Below are 23,662 nucleotides of genomic sequence, written 5' to 3'. Positions count from 1 at the left end.
CATTCCAAACAACCAACCAATGATGTCCCGCTAGGGACTGTTGGCCTGGCACAGTTGTAAAGCAGGTTGAATCCTATCAGCCCAACAGGCAGCATATTACATTTCTATGAGTAATTTCTGCTCTTCAGCTAGGGTAGTTAGCTGCATTGCACTATTTTGAACCTATATACTATTGTTCAGTATCTGTATACTGCTTGTGGGCCAGATCATTCATCAGCACAATATATTTCATTTCAATGCGATGACACAAACATTTGTTTGATAGTTAACCCTGCAAATCCAAACTATACTATGATTATGACAACAAATTGGCTGGCAGATATAAAAGGCACATTTTTTCCTGAGTACTCATTCTCTTCAGAAATTTTCCAATAAAATCAGAAGTTATTCCTAACCATCTCATGCATCCAATTGAATAGCACTTCAGTTCCTGAATATTTTGCTTCCTTATTTTGTACTGTCCTTTGGTCATCACATTTGGAGGCTTATCAAGATCTCCAATTACCATTTTAAAGATGCAAAGGGGCTGTTTGATCAAGATATGCATGATTAGTCCCTTCAACTCTAGACTATTAGGTCACTAGCTTTTGTTCAGCAAGAATTAGTAGTAAACACAGATTTTTCTCTGCCAAACTGAAATATTTCACACACAAATACCACTGAAATCCAGTGGCAACTTCAGAATTGTGCATGTGGTATAAGTAAGGTCAACCAAGTTGGGAAAGCTTACACAAAAATGTTTGTCTAAACACACAGGGGCCGATCTTCACCACCTGTGAAGCTCCATTATGAAGCTATGACAATTTATACCAGGCAAAGGTCTGCCCTATTGGATCTGGTTCTTCTCTCATGTACAGAGGAAAAAAAACAGGAGTACCTTCATTAAAATGAATGGGGCTGCAGAAATGTAAAGCTACTGTGAGGGGAGAATCAGGCCCACATTCTCAACTTCATGGATGCAACTTCCCAGGAGATACTGCTGCCACAGAAGAAGTGGAAAGAGGAGGACTTCTGTTGGATGGAGGTGGGTATTATACAATGAGTCAAAAATATTCTAATGCTAAATCTGTCCCTCCTCTTTTCCTTTTATTGGGGAGTCCCTGAAGATTTTTAGTGCTTTTTATTTTCTCACTAACTCCCACCCCTCTTTTTCCTCTTCTCCTCTCCTGGTTTCCTCCTCTTATTTATTCACACACACAAATACACACTTTACAACCTTATGCTTCAAACAGAAGCACCCCTGATAGGCAGCACTCATCTGTTTGTAGCAATGTTTTTGTATTTTCTTATGCTCTGACAAATCATATCCCAACTTTCTTCTGATCCTCTTTGACGCCTCCCTTTTTAGGGTTCTTTTTTGTGGTGATATTGCATTCTGCTGATCACATAAAGGACTAATTGAACCCCAGCAATGCAGTATTTAAACTTTAGTTTCCATTTGCACTCCACTGTGACAAGAATTCCCTCCCTCCCCCAACAACATTTAAAAAGGTAAAAAGCAGATTTTTGCCCACTCGCAAAAACTGTTTTTCCTCCACATATGGCAAAATGGTCTAAAATACATGAGTGTTTCCATCTTGTTTTCAAAAAGTGGTTGAAAAAACAAATGCTCCATTTCCACTGCAGGTGCAAACTCTACCCCTGCTTCTGCCCTCCTCTCCCCTCTACCTCCTCCCCCACCATGCCCCAAGTCCTACTGATTTCAGAAAGCTGCCTGAATAGACTATGACTCTCACAGACACAAGAACATTTTTCTCAGAGCCTGACTTTCATACGGTGGCTATTCGTAAAACAAAGTATTGATTTTAAGATGTTGATTTGCCAGGGTCTTTAATTCAGAGCCGAGCTCTGCTTAAAGGCTGAGATCTACATCTGCCAGTACTCTGTACTCTCTGTGTTCTAACTGCATATTTTAATTGCAAAACTACAAACAGTGTAGTATCAAATTGTTATCCCATTGTGACCTTCAACTTTGAGCAAACAGCTGCTTTTGTCCATTCATGTGGATAGCAAGCTTTTAAAAAAGTAAGCATACTTGAATAATAATTGGTTTTCTAGGCTCTTTTCTGCAATGTTACAGTGCTTCTTCTGAAAACTGCTGAGACTACTATATATTAAAGCAACTGAAAAATTTAAGTTTTGGCAATTTGTGTGTGAGTTGCTGTGCATGTTTAATAAATCACTCCCACACACCTCTACAGTTTAAACAACACATTCTTCTTTTACATGTCACAAACAAGGTTGTGAGAAAGTCTACACAATATATTTAATCTAGGGCAAATTGGAATTGATTTACATATCCTACAAACAGCTTTCATGCCCTTTACAAAACTGAATCAAACAATGAATTGCATGACATCACTTACTAGCAATAAAATCAAACTGAAAGTAAAAACCCTTGGTTAATTTGTATTTATTTAAAAAGGATCTTCAGGCTAAAAATCTAAAGGTTTCTGCAAATGCTATCTAGTCCAACAAAGCAAATATTTACAGACCAACCCAACTTTCCCCCTCTTTGCTCCCTCTGTTACAGATCTCTAAATGCTTTGCAGCATGTTCCTTACCTGCCTCATGTTTAGAATTCCATTATCCACCCAGCAGGAAACAATCTGAATTCAAATTTACAGTGTAATTTCAAAGTAAAAACAAAAATCCATCAGCAGTTTCCGTATAAACAAGCTGCTAAGTTTCTCTCTCTCTCATTTTCCTTTATTTTTTGCTGTGGGGACTCTTCCTAAGACAATGTCAAGTTTTGCAACCTTTCCTCTAGCTTATTAAAAGTCAGGAGTAGGGAGGCAACTGTCTGCCTTGCTCTTATTTCAAATCACGGCTCAGAGATGTAGTAGTTGGCTGAATTAGGCCATGAAATAGCCTCACCAATCAGCGGAAAGGGGAGGGAGGTATAACACAGAGAGACTGCCTACATGAGGATTAGGAAAGCTTTCAAGGATTTAAAAGACTGAAAGCAGCTGGAAACAGTGTCTAAGGCTACAAAGAGGGAAGTCAATTTGTGGTATAAGAGATTATTTCCATTCTTATCTTACTGCTCTGGGTCTGCTCAAAGTTTAACAGGCTCCTGAGATTTAAAAAAAAAACCAAAAAAAAAAAACCACTTGAAATGTAAATAGCCAGTAAAAACTACCCAAATATTGGAGAGTTGCCTAAATACTTAACAAAAAAACTGTAAGGTGTAGTAACACCCATTCTATTTAGAACCACATATGTCACTAGCAATTTAAGAAACATTTGTTTTTGAAGTCCTACCAGATTGAAATACATAATACAAGAAAAGTAAAGAGGGAAAAACATGCTATATTTAATTTACATATATAATAAACCCTCATTTGTCTCACTAGCAAATGTATAAACCTCTCCATAACATTTTTCTCCTTCCCTGGCGGGGAATCATTATTGCATACAGGTTCCAAACCTAAGGTAGTATTGTACCCTACTTTGAATTTCAAGAAAATATCCAGAAGATAAAATACAACTGGTGGAGCTTTTTTGTTTTGCCCAATCGGACCTGTTTTCAGTTGCACAGCAAGCATAATCTGTCCCTTAGTGGCTTTCTTTTAAAATGGAGCTGTGTGTAACGTGGCTGCTGCTTGACTTGCACCATTTTTAAAACAAGGGGCAGATCTACAGAATTATACACTCAACCACCTCCTTGAGTCTCTAACCCTCACCTCCCCCCGCTCGCCTCTCCCACCCCTCTTTCCCAGCCTCAAACTTAAGATCAGTTTAGAAGCTAGCTAGTTCCTCTGTTCCACTCTAAATGGAAATCTGTCTTTTGATCTCAAGGGACAATCAGGGAAATCTGATGTCCAAAGAAAAGCCCCATGGTCATGGATTTGCTACAGCAATGGCTGTTTCTATCAAGGCAAGAAGTAGTCACTACCCAGAAAATTCCTTTCAGCTCGAGGAATTTTTTGCACTGAGCTGCAGAATAAGGTGTCACAATGATGTGTTGCCAATAGTTAAATAAAGGGGTTCTTAAAATGTGTTTTCTTTTGGCCAGTGATAAGCTCCGTGTACCAAGACTGTGTATGTTGCAGAAATGGGAGTGAAGGATTAGGGAATCTATCCCTTTGTTTTGCTATTTAAAAGCTTTTTCTCATATACACAGCTGAGAAAGGAAGTAATACCACACTGGCCTAGATGCTCTGCTGCAGTCAAAGAATACACTGCACAGCTCGGGGTGGAAGGAGGAGGGGAAAGGTGGCTTTAAGATACCTTTCCATTCTCTTGACTCTGGCCTGCTGTACACTGGTATGGTCTTCAGACTTCAGTTAAAGAGTTCAGGCTGCTCTCACTTTCAGTCCTAATGGGCCAATATGGCTGTTGTGAATAAAGGCATAAGGAAAACCCCAACCATGATATCTACACTGGGCCAGGGGCGATGACTTAGTGATTCTCTGACCAGCTACAGAGGCTTTCCACTGCTGGAGCAGCTCTAAGCGGCTGCAGGGTAGAGCGGTGCATTAAATGCACTTTGAAATAAATGTTTATAAATTGTTCCTGAAAAATATCTACATCCCTAGCTTAGGGTTCAGATAATGTAATTTGAAATGTGTGTGTGTATGTGTATATATATATATATATGGTATGTGAGGACCTTTTACTGTAGATATACCTAGGAGACTCCTCCCTGGGAACATTTTTTGGAAGATACCTGATACTTGGGCCCAGACTTTCAAAGGTATTTAGACATTCCTGCACTCAGCATTGCAATGTCTAACTGATTACGGAGCCTAAGTAATTTTCCAAAGGGATTTAGTCACAGAGGAGCCAAAACTCCCATTGACAGTCAATGTGATTTAGGCTCCTAAAGGCCTAGATTACTTCTGAAAATGAGACAATCTCCTAAATCAGGTAGGCATTGCAGTGCTGATCACTGCGACACCTAAATTCTTTTAAAAACATGGACTTTGGTTTACTATGATGCACTCTGAAAGAAAAAAAAAGCTCTTCTGAAGTAATTTGAGCCCCAGAGATAAGTCTGCTGTGGCAAGGGCAATTTAGCAGTAACCAGAGAGAGGCGAAATTTACCTAAAGTTGGGGAATCATCCTACACTCTCTTCAATTTGGAGTCAGAGTTTTAACAAGGGAGCCCTAAGAGATGCCTCCAGTATTTCAGTGGGGCTCTCACATAACAACAGATGCAGTAGAAACTCCTACGTTGAAAGAATGAGGAAAGGTGAGGAAGACTTCTAGAAATTTGCATCTGTTAAAATGCCACATACAGTGACTGGCAATCCATATATTTTCTCACAAGATATAGATTTTATCTTCATGACTAGTCAGTGGATTATGGCATCGAAAATTGATATGACTCTATTTGCTGAAAAGCAATACCTGTATGGTGTTACTAAGGAATCATTCCAAAGAGATAAGGATGCATGTTGTGGGGAATCATTTTTACTCAGGTAATCTAAATATCTCACCTGGTCAGCATTTTATCGCCTGTTCAATTAACTTTTCACATTCAAGAAGTGTGGTTTGTGATTAGTCCATAACTGTCAATACACAGTGCAATCACCTGGGAGGGTGGATTTTGAAAACTTGGCTGTTCTGACATTCTGCACTCACATAAGGGGGCTGGAAAGGTTCCTATTCCAAGTCTCCCACAAGACAGAAGATAAAGAGAGATGGACCTGACATAAAATCTTGGCTCTGGACACCCTGAAACTCTGGACAATTTTGAAAAGATCAGGGTTTGGGTCCAGATTTCAATTTACTTTGCCGCTAGGCCCCTAACCCTAATGATAAATCAATATGAGAGGTTGAGGAAGTGCCACTGACATGTGGATCGGTGAAAGGGCAATGTCATTCCCCGCCCCTCCTGTAGGACTATTTTGCTTCCACCTCTGGAACAGAGGAGACAGACAGTAATTTTACCAACTTCAGGGAAGAGAAAGAAGATTCCACTGCTGGAGGAAGAAGCATTTAAAATTGAGCCCGTTACCTCTGCAGGTGACATGAGGCTGCTGCAAGGAGGAGGAGGAGAAGGCTCGATAGCTTGGTTCCTCGGGCTCTCTCAGACCTTCTCACTAAGCAGCACAGGGGAAGAGGTGTTTCTCTGAATATGCAAGCTCGGCTGGGGGCCTGACATTTTTCTGAAGATGATTGTGAAGAGGTCTCTTTAAAAGAAAAGTTATTACAAGTGTACTAACCTACTCATGGGTTTACATTTTAAAAGCTGTTTTCACCAACAGTAAGGGCTGGAGAGTCACTTTCTAGTCTATAATCAGGTGGACTAGCATTAACAACTCTCTCCATAGTTATTTATATATGTGGGACCAGAAACATCAGTCCCTAATAATGAAACATAATTTGCACTGCAACTTGATAAAAACAGGCTATGTATTATTTTTCATTTGGGCAAATCTCATTTTTGGCAAACTCCAACTGATTTCAGTAGAACTGGGGGGTAGGCCAATGAGAATTAGCGTGTTGGATAAGTTTGAAGTTTTTATAACAAGACTTGTAAAGTTCTGAGGGGAGGGGAAATAGGTCGAAACTGTGTTGGTTTTTCACTTCATAAAAATTGTTCTAAGTCTCACACCTTAAAATGGCTTATCCAGTTAACTCTGCCCTAATTAACCTCATACTTTCCAAAACAAATTATCAGAGCAAAGACTTCCTGCATGAGAAACAGTTTGCACTTATAGTGGAAACGCTGTCTTACGTATTGAGTCACTAGCGAATCCATAATTATTGACGGTGCGGGCAAGGGATGTGCTGGCCGTGGCTTCCTACTACCCCTATTGGCCTGGTACGGTGAACTGCAGCCAGTGGGAGCCACGATTGGCCGAACCTGCCGATGCAGCAGGTAAACAAACTGGCCTGGCCCATCAGGGTGCTTATCCTGGCGAGCCACGTGCCAGAGGCTGCCGACCTCTGCCTTATATAATCAAACTAATTTGTTTGCCAAATGTCACATGAAAAAAATCTGATTCAGCCACGCTATGGCCAGATGTTTGTATGTGACCATATTTTTAGCTTTGGGGGGCATGCCTAATACTTCATGTAAAGTATCTGGTCTATGAAAGCTTATTATGTTTCCCAATGCATACGATTTGATCCAAACTCAGGTCCAATTTTCCAGTACTCCAGGTGGATTTGAACTGGTTGGACAGGTGCAAAGCTGCTCTATAGCTGGCTTCCTCAGCCACTGAACAATTGTTCTGGCATAGAACAATTCTCAGTTGGCACAGAGCTGCTACTTGCTAGTGGCATAGGGTGTAGGGCCAGAGCAATGCAGATGGAACCAGGGCCTCTTTATGCCCATCTGATCTCCAACTGCCATAATGGCCCCTTTGGGCCAAGGGAAGTGAATATTCATTAAAGTAACCTAGCCAGCCCCAAGATAAGGGGCACATTCTGTCTCCATCCTGAGCTGTGCCAGAGATAGCCAGGCCTGACCCCAGGATCTTGTCCTACATCAGAATGGAGTAATAGAGAGCACCAGCTATGCTGACACCAGGTATGAATTTGGCCCAGCATATGTTTTAAAAAGAAAAAAAAACCAAGCTTGAAAAAGGACCATTAAACCAGATGCTACAAACAATCATCATCATCATCATCATCTCAAGATGTGAAGTCTAACACAAACAGATTGCCTTTGATTTTAGATATAAATAATTTAGGGGAATAAAGACCCATTATTTTTCACAAATGAGTAATCACTTAATCCTTCATATTTCAGGCAGACCGAGCTAATTTTCACACTCAAAATAACTTAGTTGCAATTCCCCACAAGTAGGTTTTATATGCCCTTTCCTCAGTGATTTTTAAACCAACATCCGAAGGAAGATTGGCATGTCCAGAACACAAAATACTCTCTTTAATTCTCAAGTGAGAACAACAAAAACAGAATATATAAATAACCTCCAAAAGAAACATTATAAAATACTTGAATTAAAAGCTTGTAGGGAGCCAAAAATATACCAAGAACATGGTGTTGATAAGAAAAATGCATAGAGTTTTAAAAGTATAACTATTAAAGTTGAGTTGAAAATACAGAGGGAGGGATTCACCCTCCCAAAACTGTGCAGAATTCCATTCTTATATTCATAGATATTTTTCCAGCAACCACTAATAAATATAGAAATAAACCATATGGGTCAAATCCTTCACTGGTTGAATTAACATAGTTCTACTGAAATCAATGAAACTATGTTAACTAACACACACTGGCCCATTTACAGTTAAATGTGCAAATATTTTCCAAAATATTTCCAAAATGAGAAGATAAAAAATTACCGAGGGAGTCTAATATCTTTAAGTACGAAGAAACTCCAGATTAGACGTTTCCACTATTCGCAGCTTTTCCTCATGATGCTCTAATTTGGGACTGTGTATTATGGAAACTAGGAATTTAGATATGAAGCCAGCAGATTCCCCATTAAGTTAGAAATGGGTCCATTGTTTGTGTCAGAGAGGGAAGACCACTTAAAAAAATCATAGACTAATCACAGTTACTCAGTATAGCAGAGACCTTGATGTCTGGTAACTACCACCCACTTTTCAGGTGTACCAGCAGACTTACCAGAGGTTTCTAGAATGTCCCAGAGGAGACTTCCTAGGCTCCAAGGGCAGGGGGCCAGGCCACTCCATAGGAAATGTTATTTAGGAGAAGGCATTGGAAAGCTGACACCTGTCCAGACACCAGGGCTGGCTCCAGGCACCAGCTTATCAAGCAGGTGCTTGAGGCAGCCACTCCGGAGCGGGGCGGCACTTTCAGGTATTCGGCAGCAATTCGGCGGAGGGTCCCTCACTCCAGCTCGGAGAGAAGGACCTCCCACTGAATTGCCACAGATCGCGATCGCAGCTCTTTTTTTTTTTTTTTTTTGGCTGCTTGGGGCAGCAAAACCCCTGGAGCCCGCCCTGCCAGACACAGATAAGTGTGACTAGAGCATGTTACACTCTAACAATCTTCAGCTAGCAGAATGGTCCCTAAGGGACCATTACTACCAGTGGAAATTACAGCATCCCTCAGGCTGCTCTAATGACTTCAGGGGCTGAACTGGCCTCTGAGAAGCTCAAGACTGCACTAGAGAAGTTGGGAAGAGGACTTTTGAATGAACTTCTTCCTCAATCTTCTCTCAGGTCCTGCACCAAGCACAGCTCAGACAGACTGAAGGATCTCATCCAAAATATTACAGAGCTGGGTTTTGAGGGGGTTGCTTTAGAAAAGTGGTAAAAAAATATTAGACTGTATTTGCCTAAAGGACAAAATTGACTACACATTTTGATTGAAATATTTTCGCAAAAGAAAATATTTGCAGCATTTCATTTCACTACCTCTGTGCCACAAGACAGATACTTGATCGCCGAACTGCACATTGCAACTCATGTGCATTAAATTAGCTACAGGAAGACTGATATTATATTCCAAAATTATACTGAAATATAGTAAATTTTAAAAAACCTTTGAAAAAAGCAGACTACAAAAATCTAACACATACCAAGATCTACATGCATGCAGAATTTAATGTAAATCACAATTAATTTACTCTGGTGTTTGCATATTTATATAAGTTTTAAGACTAATTGGTTAAAACCTTATTTCTACTAAATATATACAGAAAAATAGATTAAATAAGTAGCACACTGATTACTTTTCTCTCTTAATAGTCAAGGCCCTGTGAAGCCTACATGAACATAAGAAGCAAAACATGTCAAGGAAAAGAGATGGACTTAATTTTTTATTACCCTTATCCATGTTAAAGAGTACCTTATTCCTGAGTAGTCCTACTGAATGCTTGCAGAATAAGGTATTACTCAACATGCTTAAAGGTAGCATGATCAAGCCCCTAATAAATAATGCTAAACCAGAACGGATTCAGAAGCAAAGCTTAAGGGATATATTATATCTATGGCCACACATTAAGTCATAGTTTGCAATAAAAATACTTTACCAAGTGCAACCCTGCTCCCTCACAACATACACTCAAATAAATACTCTCAGACAAAGAATATGATGATTAAGAGCCTCCAGCCAGAGTTTTAATCACATTTTAAATAAAACAGGTGGGATAAATTGTTAAATTGAAATAAACTATCAAACTTTAACCTAGCCAAAAAGGCCCTGTGGTCCCACAGCACTTTGTAAGATCCTGTGTCTACTTGGTACAGCCAAATTCTCATCTGTTCAAAATGCCATAACCTGCATGCTAACTAAGTTCACCCTTCTATGCAAATCTTTCTTTTCCAAATGAAGATTACTTCTGCTAGCCCCAGTACCCTGCCATGGATTTATCAAAGCAAGTAAAAAAAGTCCTCATAAGCTAAGCCTTTCTGTCACTGAAAGAATTTTTTTCCTGACCTCAAATACAGCAGTTAGTCAGACCTAATGCAACGCTGTGCAAACCCTGATGCAACAGTGGGACACTCTACACCCTGTGATAGCCAAAGGACCTCAACTATCCCATTCACTGGGAGAATGAAAGTTCCTCTGTGGAGCAGGGCTGCCGGGGGGGGAGGGGGAGCAAGTGGGGCAATTTGCCCCAGACCCCCACGAGACTATAGTATTCTATAGTATTGCAATTTTTTTTTTATGGAAGGGGCCCCCGAAATTGCTTGGCCCCAGGCCCCCTGAATCCTCTGGGAAGCCTTGCTGTGGAGCTGAGAAAAATCAGAGTTTCTCTCCTGTGAGAAACTCTTATATTTCAATATTTGTTTTTGACCCAAATTGTGACAAAAAGTTGAAAGTTCTGAAAAAGTTTCAATTAAAAAGTGGTGAAATGTTTCATTTTGAGTCAGTTCAACATTAAACTGCATTTCCCTGTGGGGACACATTGCCTCATAGGAGATGTAGATCAGAAGAATGATGCACCCATCCCATCATTCTCTCCTAAGCGCTGGGCTCCCTCATCAGACTAAATCTCCCATGACTTACCCACAGCCACATGATCCCCATGATATACCACAATGCTTGATCAAAGAGGAGAGTGCATTGCATTAGAGGAGATGTGCTCCAGTCAGGTTGAGAATGCAGGAAGCAGGAACTACCACTCCCAGGAGGCAAATCGCTACAATATGAAAATGCAGTTTAATGTTGTAAAGAAACATTTCAGGTCAATTCAACAACTCAGAATTTTTGTATTCATGTTGAATCAACCCAAAACAAAATTCTTTTGTTTAAATTTCCAACTGGAAAATTGAAAAAATTTGGCACAATCAAAAATTTCCTGTGGAAATTGTGTTTTACATCAAAAAATCATTCCAGAGGAAAATTCCTGACCAGCTCTATTCCTCTGCAGGCGGCCTGCCATGGGAGATGAGACTCTGCACCAAGCAATTGAAACATTATATTTCCCTTCTCAATAATGCATCTCTGTTAGGTTGCAAACCTGCTAATTGTAGGACACTACTAGAATCTAAGAGCGAATGTTCCACCCTGAAGCCCATTAAGAACTCATAGTGAAATGTGGAGGCAGATATTGAAGGACTGTGTCATGGTTCAGACACAGGGTTCAGACTCAGGAGCTGTGAACTGGACCTAGATTTCCTACCACAGATTTCTTGCGTGACATTGGCCAAGTCATTTAATCTTTCTCTGCCTCAGTTCCTAAACTGTGCAATGAGGATAATTACACCTCCCTAAGAATGTTGTTAGGATAAATCTATAAATACAAAAAGGGTGTGCAAGATATTGTAGTAATCAGGGCCATATAAGCCTCTAGACAGATAGGAGCAGAAGGAAGAATGGGAGAATTTGATCTATATGGGAAAGAAGAGGCCTGGCAAGAAGAGCCCCCTGCCAATGGGGCTGCACCTTCCAATCCCTTAATATAGCTGTAGTGAGAAAGACAATATGAATCAAAGAGTTAATGCAATGAATAGACTATTAGAGATGTGATTAAAAATACACTTAAATTCCCCCCTTAGAATCAAAACAGATGACGTCTTTTTATTTCAATTAAAAAGTAAGGATCCTTCCCCGTCCCGTTTCCCACCCACCCACACACATAGTTGGACTAAACATTTAGCCAAATAGGTAAACCTGTCAATATGATTTTTGTGTGTCATATTAGCATGATCAAGTCGGTGCAAAAATACAATGGACCAAAATCCTGAAGTCCTTAGATTTTGCTCATCAATGAGAGATTACCTGAATAAATGCCTCAGGATCTGGCTTGAATTAATTTCTGATGTTTTTAATTGTCAGGACAGCACCTGAGATTCCCCATCAAAGGAGGGTTGGACATATTCCTGGAGGTTTCATCACATTACATAATTTTTAATTAAAGATTACTCTTTAATTTCTGGAGACTCCAGAACAATCCTGGAGAGTTGGCACTCTACATCTAATCCAGTCCCAAATAGCCGCAGTACCTCTGACTTTGCTTCCATTACTGTCATCTGTGACTCTCAGGGCTGATTACCCAATATGTGTTTTAGAGAAACCCAGCAGAAAGCATTCTTGTTCTTGCTTTGTAGAAGAGAAAAAACAGAAGCCATAGATTACAACAGAAAGGGCCTTAAGGATTTAATGAAGTAATCCACAAGGACATGGACAGATGTCTCTAAACATTAGTTATACACTATTATGAGTAAGAAAGAAACAATTTCAGTCTTCCCTATCACATGAATGCTGTTTTTCTTCTTGTCAGAAGCATTGTTTAGTACTTAAAATTATTTATATACATGCCAGCTAAGTAAGGAATGAGTTGAAACATACACTTTTAAATCCTCTGACAGTGAGCACCGCCCTGCGAGGAGTGAGTTGGTCTGTTCAGTTCTTACCCTTCTATCTATGCCAGGGAGCCCTCTTTTTAACCTTTAAACTGTTTTCAGATGGTTTTTTATGAGCCACCATACCTCATTTCTTTTAATTACAGACATAGTATAGGCTTACCACTTCCCAAAAGAATTTTTACTTTATTTAGGACACATTTCCAGATGTGTTTCCTCCATAGGCTTCTCTTTTTTGTTAAATGCTGCTGGTACTAAAAGATAATGGCTACAAAGATAATGTACTTCCCTAGGTTTCTGGCAAAGCTGTTTTACATTCAGATTCTCTGATTGTTTTCTTTTTCATTTTATAAGACACACCCATAAAAGAGAGTGAACTGTTGATTTGTGAAGCTACGATATTTTTATGTGAAGTGCCATTATTTTTGTGCCATTCCAGTAAGTTAACATTCTGAAGGCTGATACAGGTAGTGCTTGTGCAATATGAAGGCAAGCACAGAAACAAAGGCTGTATCAGTGTGCTCTCATTTACGCTGCTCTTTCTTCCCCAGTTTATTCAATCAACTTCTGACATTTCAGTATCTAAAGTCACAGAAACTGACAGGTGTGTAACACCCTTCATGACTGCTTGTGTTTCTTTGCTGGAACACCCAGATGTTCAAATTCCTGCATACACTGCATTCCCGTCAGGTACCATCACTAGTCACCAACAGCAGTAAAAGAGAAGCACAGAAATACCTGCTACATTATTTTGCACCATGGAGGTAGTTCAGCATATGCCCTGTACGCCACTGAATGCAATTTTTAATGCTTGTAACCACCCTTTCTTTCAAATACTGTCACATTTTTTAATTCCTTCTTCAACAGGATTTTAACTATAAGTAAATTGTATGGGCCTAATTCTCATTTATATAAATGCCCCTTTCCACTCACTCAGCTGGCATAAAGCAGTGATCCTATTGGCCCTGGTCCTGCATACCTTTTCCATTGACTTGTGGGCAATGAGATGTCTACTTTGTGAGATTAAAGTCTGGGAGCTTTGTACTGTGTGGCATAGACCTAAACTATGTACCAAGATCTTTCAATTAATGCAGCAGATTTGCACTGAATTGTGAAGCCATGTCCACTGATTATAAAACCATTTAGTATCATAGAACCATACCACTTATTTTATAGACCTAGTTCTGAACATGCAGCCCTAGTGAAAACATAAAACTATTGCATTTCACATTCAGTTAAGAGAAAAAAAAGAAGGAAACTCATATTTGGATGAAAACATTGGAAGAAATTATTATTTCAAACGTGGTTGCTTAGCATTTGCTCAAGGGCTCCTGTGCAGCTTGGGAGCTGCACACGACAGCCACCCACCTGTCTTGTGCAGTTCTTAAACTAGTGGAAAAGGAGCAGGCTGCAGTGGAAGAGGCTGAAGTACTGTCTTGTGGGATGAGCAGGGAGAGGCTGGCAGGAGCAGGCAGCTACTGTTTGAAGCCCCTGTGAGGTTTCAGAATGACACAGCAGGAGAACATGGCTATCATGCCCATTTTCCAAACACCAGAAGAGTAGACCCTCACCCAGTGCATCTTTGAAGCTGCAAAGGAAATGGAAGTGGCTGCCATGCAGAGTCTAAAATGGTAGAAATGCCCTCTGCAGACTACACTCACACTCTCACTGGTTACTCCAGGAATACGTAACACAAGTAAATGGGAAAAGGGAAGCCAGTGTTTGAATAAAAAGGCAAAAATTAAAATGCAAGGTCAGGATTCTTGAGGATTTTATACATAATCTCTCCTTGTATCTTTTTCCAATTGATAGTATCAACAACATTGTTTTAGATATTAACACGGCATTTGGTACACATCTCATTAAGAAAATGTTGCAGAGTCTGAAGCAGTTGCATAGCCTTTATACATTGGTTACTATGGTTACTATATTCTATTAAACTGAATACTAAATAGGTGTGCAAAACCAGAGCAACTTGATGAATGAAATATTAGTGCCCTGAATGGCATTCATTTATGCACTCTTATTATTTTTTCAAGACTCCCCCTGCTTTTCTATTTTAAAAAGTAACGGATTTCTAAAATGTTTATACTGTTAATCAAAGGAAAGGTCTGTAGACACACTGGTCTTTCAGTAAAAGTGGGCAAGTTAGGCAGCTCATTGTGTTGCCTGATCATAATTAAATCTAAAAATGACTGCTCCATTGTACTGGAATTGTTGGTGATTGGGGGTTATTCCACAGGATTTAATGAATCATGGAAATGTGTTTACAATGCAACAAGCCCATTCTGCACAAAGAATTCAACATTAGCATGGCAATGGACCATATAGTTTTTAATGGCTTAAGCCCTTTGTCTTGTATTCACATGGGCATTGAGGTTGTCCCACGGTGCTGATCCAACATTTATTTCAGTTGGGTTACTTTTTTTGCCAATGGTCCTGAAGGTGATATTTAGGAAGTTTATTGTCAGGCATGCAAATTGAGAGAAAAATGTGTCACATTAAATCATGACAGTTTAATAAGGTATTATTCACGGGTAAATGCTTTCGTGCATTCCCTCCTAGGAATGGCAAGTTTAAGGGAGATACTGGAAAGACAAGATATTTGGCAATTTAACCTGAATTTTATCCTTGTCAATCTTCTTAACAATGCTACTAAACAGAAGTTTGAAAATGCTGATTTCATGCTAATTTTACATTTTATGTGGTTTATTAAAAAAATCTGAAAAGTGAAGACATGAGAACCTTCTCTGTTTTTTTCTGATGATCCAAATATCGTAACATTTTGGAACCAGGTAAGATGCTTTGCCCAGTCACTGCCTAATCCCTATAATGTCTCAAGTTACAGATAAAAGATTAGAGCTTGTTGGGTATGTTAGGAATATGAGAAAGATATTTTCAAATTGTGAAATTACTTTAATAAGTTATGAGTGAAATCTTGGCCTTGTTAAAATCAATGGCACAACTCTCATTGATTTGAATAGGACCAGGATTTCACTCATAATCTAATAATTCTTACAAGAACAAAGAAAATTATTCCTCCGAGCTATGGGCCCATCTTGCAAACACTCAAATACTTGGTAATTTTACTCATGTGAGTAGGCCCATTCAAATCAATGGGACTATGCACATGAGTAAAGTTAGGCAAGTGCTAAAGAATTGCAGTGCTGGGGTCTATATTTGCATATTGTTTCCCGAATTACTGGGAAATGGATTAATATTTAGTCTCGGGCTGCACATTTTTATAGCACTACAGCCAATAGCCCCAGAGACAGATGAAGATAATATATTGACCAGATATGAGTGCTAAATATGCACTCACATTACATATTTTAAAGCCCAGCATCTAGCCTATTTCTAGCATCAAAAATGGATATAACATTGTTCTGGCAAGGTGTTACCATGTTAACAACTAGGGTGCCGTCTGTTAAAACTATTAATATGTGGCTTATCACTTCATAAAACTCTAAATTCACACTGCAACAGTAAGCACATATGGTATGCATACGTATATTAAGGAGATCTGTACATACAATAATAAGTATTCAGAGAATCATTTTTGTGATGTAGTTAGCAGTGGTAAATTAGTCATGTTTGGTCTTTAAGTGTGTTTTGATATTGCCAGTGAAATCAGTAATTGTAATGCTAAGCAACAGAAGCCCTTGGTGAGGAATGCACTTCCAAACCTATGACAGATCTTCTATCTGGCAGTGCACTATTTGGTTATCATACCACTGATCATGTTACCAGCTTCAGTTTTTAGTCACTTACTCAAAGATTTGAAAAAATGTGGATTGTAAAGTCATGAAATAAAAGGTTTTGGAGGCAACATATAAGTGGAGATGGCTATGAAAAATGTAGACAGAAGAAGGGGAAATGTAGAAAGTGCAAAAAGGAAAAGAACAAGAATTTGTAAATGTAAAAACTAAATTATTAAAGTTTTTTAAAAAATGGTAATTTCACAAAAATAAGGAAAATAAGTGAAATTAGTTGGGAGATTGCAGAAAAAAATACTTTTTCTTTGCAAAATGCTAAAGAAGAAACTAGAGGAAAAATAAACGGGTAAAGGATGGGACTGTCATTAGTCTGGAATTGTTGTTGTTCTTTGGTTCTTTATTGAGGTAATTAATTAATTGCTACAAAGACCAGACCTCAAAGGAATGTATTAGTTTTATAGGAGAACCCAGTTCAAAGAGATGGCAGAGCAAGACCTCTTTTGTTCTTTTTACCACTAGGACTATAATCCTCAGTGAAATGAGTATGGTGGACTCTGAGCAGCCTCTGGTGGCCAATAATAAACATCACACAAATCCCCAGCACCCTTCATCCCTGCTGCCCAAACAACACATATATTTGCATAATCAAAAATGATTTGCAGACTTTGCTGAAAGATGGCCCAGAAATGAATCGCAAAGACTATGGGATTCCTTTCAATGTAGGCTTGAGGTCAGTGTCATGCACACGTAGATATCATAGTGATATTTCAGCTACTCAGAAGAAAAATAAAGATCTTCAGTTTCAATTACTTCTAGTTTCTTAAACTTGATAAGGAAGCACAATCACTTAAAAAAAGGAACAAATAAGACAGACAGTTCTATAAATTCTTGAGAAGAATCCCACCCAATACTCTGCTATTTTAGTGAAAAACAACTTGGAATCTTGGTTTCTAAATATGTCTTCATAGGCTAAAGGCACTTATTTGTCAGAGCAAACAAAGACAACAGTTTAAAATTGTAATTTTTTAAAAGTATGTTGGAATTATTAAGTAGGTACCCCACCAATGCCCACTGGGAATACTTTATATTACACAACATACTCCAACTGTACTATCACCTTGAAGTCTCTACCCTGTAATTTTTCTGTAGTTACAAGTTTAAGAGCCTGCAAGACTTTGCATGTTTCAGATTTGTGATAAGTTTTTCCCAGCATAAAAGTGTGGCCCCTTGGGATAAAGGAATGGTGCATGGGACCACCTTTCTGGCTGCAAAAATATGATGAAACCCTTGAACTCTGACCAGTAAGGCACTTGTGCATTCCACATTAGCCTACAGCAACAGGATATCCTGATAGTCAGCATAAAGGGGATAAGAACAACACAGTATCAGCCTCAGATATACTTGAATTGGGAGGGTTTAAGTTGTAGATGTCCAATGATTTTGTGCATTTTAATACTTTTTCTGCCTGTGTCAGATCATGATTTTCTTTTTGTTTTAATAAGAGGCATCCAGTCATGCCCACCAGCAAACTTAAAGTCGAACTAAGTGAAACTTAGAAAGCATGTCAGCGTGTTCTGACATGATAGAGAAGAGCACAGCTCAATGCATTGGCAGCTACCTTCTATACCTACTCAGTGAAGACAAGGCAAGTATAATTATTATGCACCCCAACGCTCTTTCGAAAGGCAAATAAATCCATAATGAAATGGATCATGATCCCAGTCTGAGCTCTCTCTATTTCTGCTGTTCATTTCTCCTTAGATGTATGAACAATGGCTACTGGTGAAAGGGGATTGCAGCCAGAAATTTCATTCCTATCCCTTTATGAATGATCTGGCTCATATTGTTCATATGTGTGAACAGGCTGAATCCTTACCCTGTTCCCAGAAACGCATGTGGACCTTGAGTTAGTGCCCAATCTCATTCTCCTCCTGAAGTCTCATTTTATTGGTAATTAAAAACACAACCACCACAACATCACCTTCAGCCTAAGCTTCCTCCCTGACTGTAGCTATTCATAATAATTTTCTTCCAGGACTTCCTATATCTTAACTGGAGGTGGGTGACATTTTTTGGTCAAAACTTTGTTTCACTGTAAAATGCAGATTTAGATTGACTCAAACATTTCACAAATTTGTGTTGAATTCACCAAATTGTTTCATTCAACTCCCCCGCCCAAAAAAATCTGAAAAAAAAATCAGAACACTCCATGTTGACATTTTTTAAATGAAATGTTTTGATTTTTGGATGCAAAATGACTTTGTTTCCAATTTTGTTTCAATGTTACTAATAAAAGATTAAAAATCCTGACAATGAAATGGAACATTTCATTCCACCCAAAACTATTTTTGACTTTTTGCCAGAAAATTCTAACTTTTTTCTGATTTTGTGATTCAGCTAGGAAACTGAAAAATCAGTTATTCAACCTCTCAACTGAACTCACTAGCTGCTTCTTCCTAGGCAACCAGTCATACTTCCCTTATTTCTAGGGTGAAGTTAATGAGCCACACTTGCCATAATAATTCAGCAGAGCTTCAGCAGGGTGCTGACACTTGCGAAAAGGATGGCACAACAGAAGTGCCCAGTCCTGTAGTTACAATGTGCAAGAACAGGGCTACTGAGAAATAACCAGTTGATACCCTGTGTTCTGTTACTTCTTAGCCTTGAAAGAACTGAGTAACAAAGGAGAACACATTTTATTCAACTCATGTTTTATTACATCTTCAGATTTCATCTGGCATAAATAGTCTGTAGGGATGCATTTGATCTAGGAGTATGGCAAGTATTGAGGGATGCGCTTATTTTTTTTGCAAAGATTAACTATTATGCTATTATTAACACATTTCATGTCATGTCATTAATGTCAAAGGCCAAATAGTTTCTTGAAATGTTTAGGAATAAAGAATACTCGGCATTTGAGGAATCTCTCGCACGCGTGCGTACACATATACACACAGCCAAATTTCAGTTGGAGTTTTGCAGCTGATATCAATGATAGTTGGATCAGGACCTATAATATCACAGGCACGTAGTTCAAAGAGACGCTATCAGGCTCGGTACTGGTCCTTGCCAACTCTGTGCTTCATGGATGCTTGGGTTCACTTTGCCCTGCTTCCTTTCACTGCTTACATGCTCTTTGATATAAGTGGAGAAAACAAGCACAGCTGAGGGATGGTGCAACATAAATACTTGTCACTGCAAACAAAGGTATGCTTGCAGTGAAGCTGTGTTTCTCAAGTGGAAATCTGGCAGTTTATCCACATCAAAGCTCTTGGGCTGGGGATGCTGATAGTTTACTTAGGATGAGAAGAAAAAAAATACTAGTGACGGGTGCCAGACTTTGCAGCCTGTAGCCAAGGTGCAAGACAGTGGAGAAATAGGCCTAAACTTATTATTTCCTAGGGGGAACAGTGTCAGGTAACAATTATTTCATTAAAAACATCTATCTAACTGCCCCGGAGCACTCACAGAGTTGGCGCATACGGTTTATGTCCCAAACAACTTAAAAGCTGGACAAAAAAGGATGCTCAGTTTTCCCCTGAATCCAAGTTCTTCTCAGTTACAAGCTCTCTGATTCTGTGCCAGCCCAACCCCAGTGGCAATTAGAGCAGCCCTGAAACACTGAGCCTAAGTAAATGGCAATGTGGAGAAAACAGAACTGGCCTATAGCTGGGTTGAGAGAAGACATGTATTTCCTTCTTCTGTTTCTGGGCTGACTTCAAATCAATGTCTATAGGCAGTCTCGATTTACAACTTAGCATCATTCTCTTTTCTCCCACTAGGATGTCTTTGATGATATCTGGCAGCCGTAGCAGCAGTATACTTGATTTCTAGCTGCAAAAATCCACGTTTTCTTATGTGTGTTTCTTAAGCAGTTAACCCCCCAAATCATGTTAGAAATGCTGGTTTACGTTCGGCTTTGCATAAAAGACATGTACTTCTCAGTACTGTCCTTTTCCTTTTCTATTAGCAAGCTAATTAAGTTTGCTCTGCAGTTTCATGTTGTTTCACTTTCTCCCACTTGGTGACTTTTTCCTGTAAAAGTTTAAAGCCTTCCATTTCTGGTGGAAAAACAACCTCTTGGCTTTCCAGACATGAAGAAATGTGTTTTGACCTTTTGCTTTATGCTGTGCAGAACAAAAACAATTAGTAACAGCACTGATGCAGTAATTAGGTACTGTAAAATAGTCCTTAGAAAGGATCATAAACAAGAATATATCACCTTGTATGGAGTGTGCTGTTGGAACTAACACAGGAATTTTGAATGTGTGGGTCTGACGATGCTGCGGATGTAGGAGACGAGAGCAGGTCAATGCCGTCATGTATGATCATTGCTAACACACCAGCATCTACATCTTGAGTTAAAGGGCCAATCTCTGTAGATGAGAACTGTAACAGGCTCACCCCCTTCGTGGAACAGGCACAGAGGACAATGCCCACCATTACTTCAAACAATGAATGTTCTGCCCCTGCACCCCAAGGCTGTGCCTCATAAGAGCTCTTAGCCCTTGTGGTAGATTGCACCCTAATGCAAAATCTGTCACCATGATTCTAGGAGAAACTACACTTCAAAGACAAGTAGCTCAATTTTAAAAAGAAAAATAGATGTTTCTCTGAGTATAACTGAGTCCTGAAGAGCTTTAAATGCTTAGATATCATCTTTTCTAAAATTTACCATGGCAACGTCAGATGCCCAGGGCCACAGGTTAATAGATTACTTACATGAGTTAGGCAAGCAGAATTTGTCCCACAGACTACAGAGTCGAGGTTGGCGTGCTGCTGGCAAGCTATTAAACAACTGAAGACCAGCAGGGGTCCCAAAGCCAGCTTTGTTTACACCAGTTTAAAAGAGAGCATTAGGCAGAAAATGTTAAAGATACTGTTCTCTATTTTATTGTGTCTTTTTATGGATATAGGTATAAAAGAAGGGAGGGTAGTGTGGCTAAGTAACTACTGAAGGGTTGCCAGATTTGAAAGATTATGTATAAAAGAGCATGGATAGGAAATATATCCATTTTTATTACAATCATGACATCAGATCACTTTCCACAAATTTCATCCCAAAAGATGTTCCTCCCTGTCTACAAAACCAAGTAGTTCCTGGCACTGCCAAAGAATGGAGTCTGCCTTTCTTGTTGCTCAGTGACATATAAGATGCCCAGATCCTTTATATGGAGTAAATACGGAATACATCATTCCAGACATGCTCTCAAAGTATAGTCATCCAAATCACCCTCTGATATTCCAAGTTGTAAAAACTATGCAGCCACTGCAACAGTGCTTATGAATAGAAGAATTTTTTAGGGGAAAAATCATATGCATATTGCTAGTACTTCCTTTTTTGGCACTAGAATCAAAGATCGAAAGGTCAGCAGCTTTTAAGGCTGTTAAAGTGGTAATGTCAGGAACATCAGCCTGTAGATAGTATTCAGGCATTTCCCATTAATCCAAAGGCTCCTTCTCTGAAGCAGACGATTATTTCTGTGCGAATAGCATAGCATACCAACACTTGCAATGTTAGATCTAATGTTCTGAGCCTGCAATGAGCTCCATGCAAGTGTAAGAGCCCTCATCTGCACGGAGCTCACTGCAGGATTGGCGCCTAAGTTAGCTATCAGAAAACTCGGCTTGACTTGGTGTCTATCTGTTTATGGTCATTGCTTAGAATGACTGCACATAGTCTGCTATACAGAACATGCATGCGAAGTAAACAAATTTCCTGTACATAGGTGCTGACGGTGCTGATGCACCATTGGCTTGAAATGGATACCATCATATCCAGGGTTTACTGTTTGGTGCAATGGCTCTCAGCACCACGCCCACCCCCATAAACATTGTTCCAGTGCCCCTGTTCCTGTATTTCTTTTTAAATGTAAGTCTAGACTAGCATCTTTGATACTGGAGAACAGAGCTGGAGAAGACATTTTGCATTTCACACCTGATGCTTTCAAGTTGCTGCAGGGTTTAGAGCTGCATTATAAGGAGAAGGGGGAAAGTCCATAGTTTTGAGACATTAAAGCCTTCTGAAATTTTCTGGTGAATGTCCTGGATACCATTAAAGATCCATTGGCACTTTCAGAAAAAAAACAGGATAACCCCAGTGTTACTAGCCAGTATTGCTTTTCTCAACATAAACCAGGCTCTACTTTCCCAGAGAGGAAGAGAGCTGCTACTGAGCACTAATGGCTGCTCCATTTTTCTCTGCTAGTATCTCATTTATTTCTTTGTAAGTAGCTTTGAGCTGTACCAAGTATGAAAGGAGCTATACAAAACCAAAGTCTATTCTACCCTAGCCTCGTTAACATTCAGAGCCAAATACTGCCCCTTAGATATGCATGTACAGCTCTCACTGTAGCCATCGGGTCTCTTGGGCATGTATCTGAGGGCAGAACATGGACCTTGACGTTATAGAATTGTTCATATATTGAAAAAAAATGCTTTCACTTTGGAGCAAATCATACTAAAATTCCTGTATCATACTGCAGCAGTTCTAAGCCCTTTGTGTTCAAAACAACAGTTCTATAGCCATGAAGGTTACATGCCATTAAAAAGAAAGTTTTCCTTACCAATGGTGCCTTAAAATATTCCACTACAGGAATAAACTTTTCAGACTTTAAAACAAATTAAATATACTGGAATACCTAGCAATCTATATTTTTTTTCCTCAGTGACACAAGGCTTTATTTACAAAACCCATACATTACTTTAGCAAGGAGCTTTCATGGATGAAAAGTGACCCTGGTGTTGTGATGAATAGAGCATGGCAGTTTAAATGAGAAAAACAAGTGGAAACCCCACTTGGCTGAACTTCACTGAAGATTTCCCAATGGGAATTGTACTGGGAGGTGGCTTTTCCCCCCTGTTCTTTGTGTTTAACCCACAGCATTCACTATATTTATTATGCTGGTTTTGAACGTATAGGGATATTAAGCCATCATATGTATAGTTAAGTAACCACTGCCCATTCTTCAATGCTCTAGCTTTGACATAAAATAGTCTAATCTTAGATTCTTTAAAAACATTTAAATTGCTCACCAAAAATTCTTAACACACATCCCACAGTTTTACCCTATAACCTGTTTTGTAGATATTTTCTGGTTTTAAAGGAGACAAACGCTGAATCCCATTTTACCAACTATATAGTTTTGAGGGCAAAATTAAAAGAAGCAGAGCAAACCCTTCTAATTCAAAAGATGCTAATGTCAAATGCTCACGTGTGTAAATAATTAATTGTATTCTTGCCA

The 23,662-nt window shown here is 39.2% G+C and overlaps 1 protein-coding gene across 4 annotated transcripts in view; it reads right to left on the bottom strand.

The window, feature by feature from the left end:
• Window positions 1-23,662, bottom strand: part of MID1 (midline 1) — a 351,287-nt gene that overhangs the window by 204,092 nt on the left and 123,533 nt on the right. The window contains exon 1 of one of the 4 annotated variants that reach the window (XM_050963696.1): window positions 2,565-2,818. The exons of 1 other annotated variant lie outside the window; for it this stretch is intronic. The gene's annotated coding sequence lies outside the window, so the exon portion shown is untranslated. Of the gene's footprint in view, window positions 1-2,564; window positions 2,819-23,662 lie in introns of those variants that run through there. 2 more of the 4 variants (XM_050963693.1, XM_050963695.1) reach the window with 2 other exon arrangements.

Source organism: Gopherus flavomarginatus, chromosome 1 (genome assembly GCF_025201925.1).
Source record: "Gopherus flavomarginatus isolate rGopFla2 chromosome 1, rGopFla2.mat.asm, whole genome shotgun sequence".
NCBI lineage: Eukaryota > Metazoa > Chordata > Testudines > Testudinidae > Gopherus > Gopherus flavomarginatus.
Note: the sequence above shows the minus strand (reverse complement) of the source record. Positions and strands in the feature narration are given on the sequence as shown.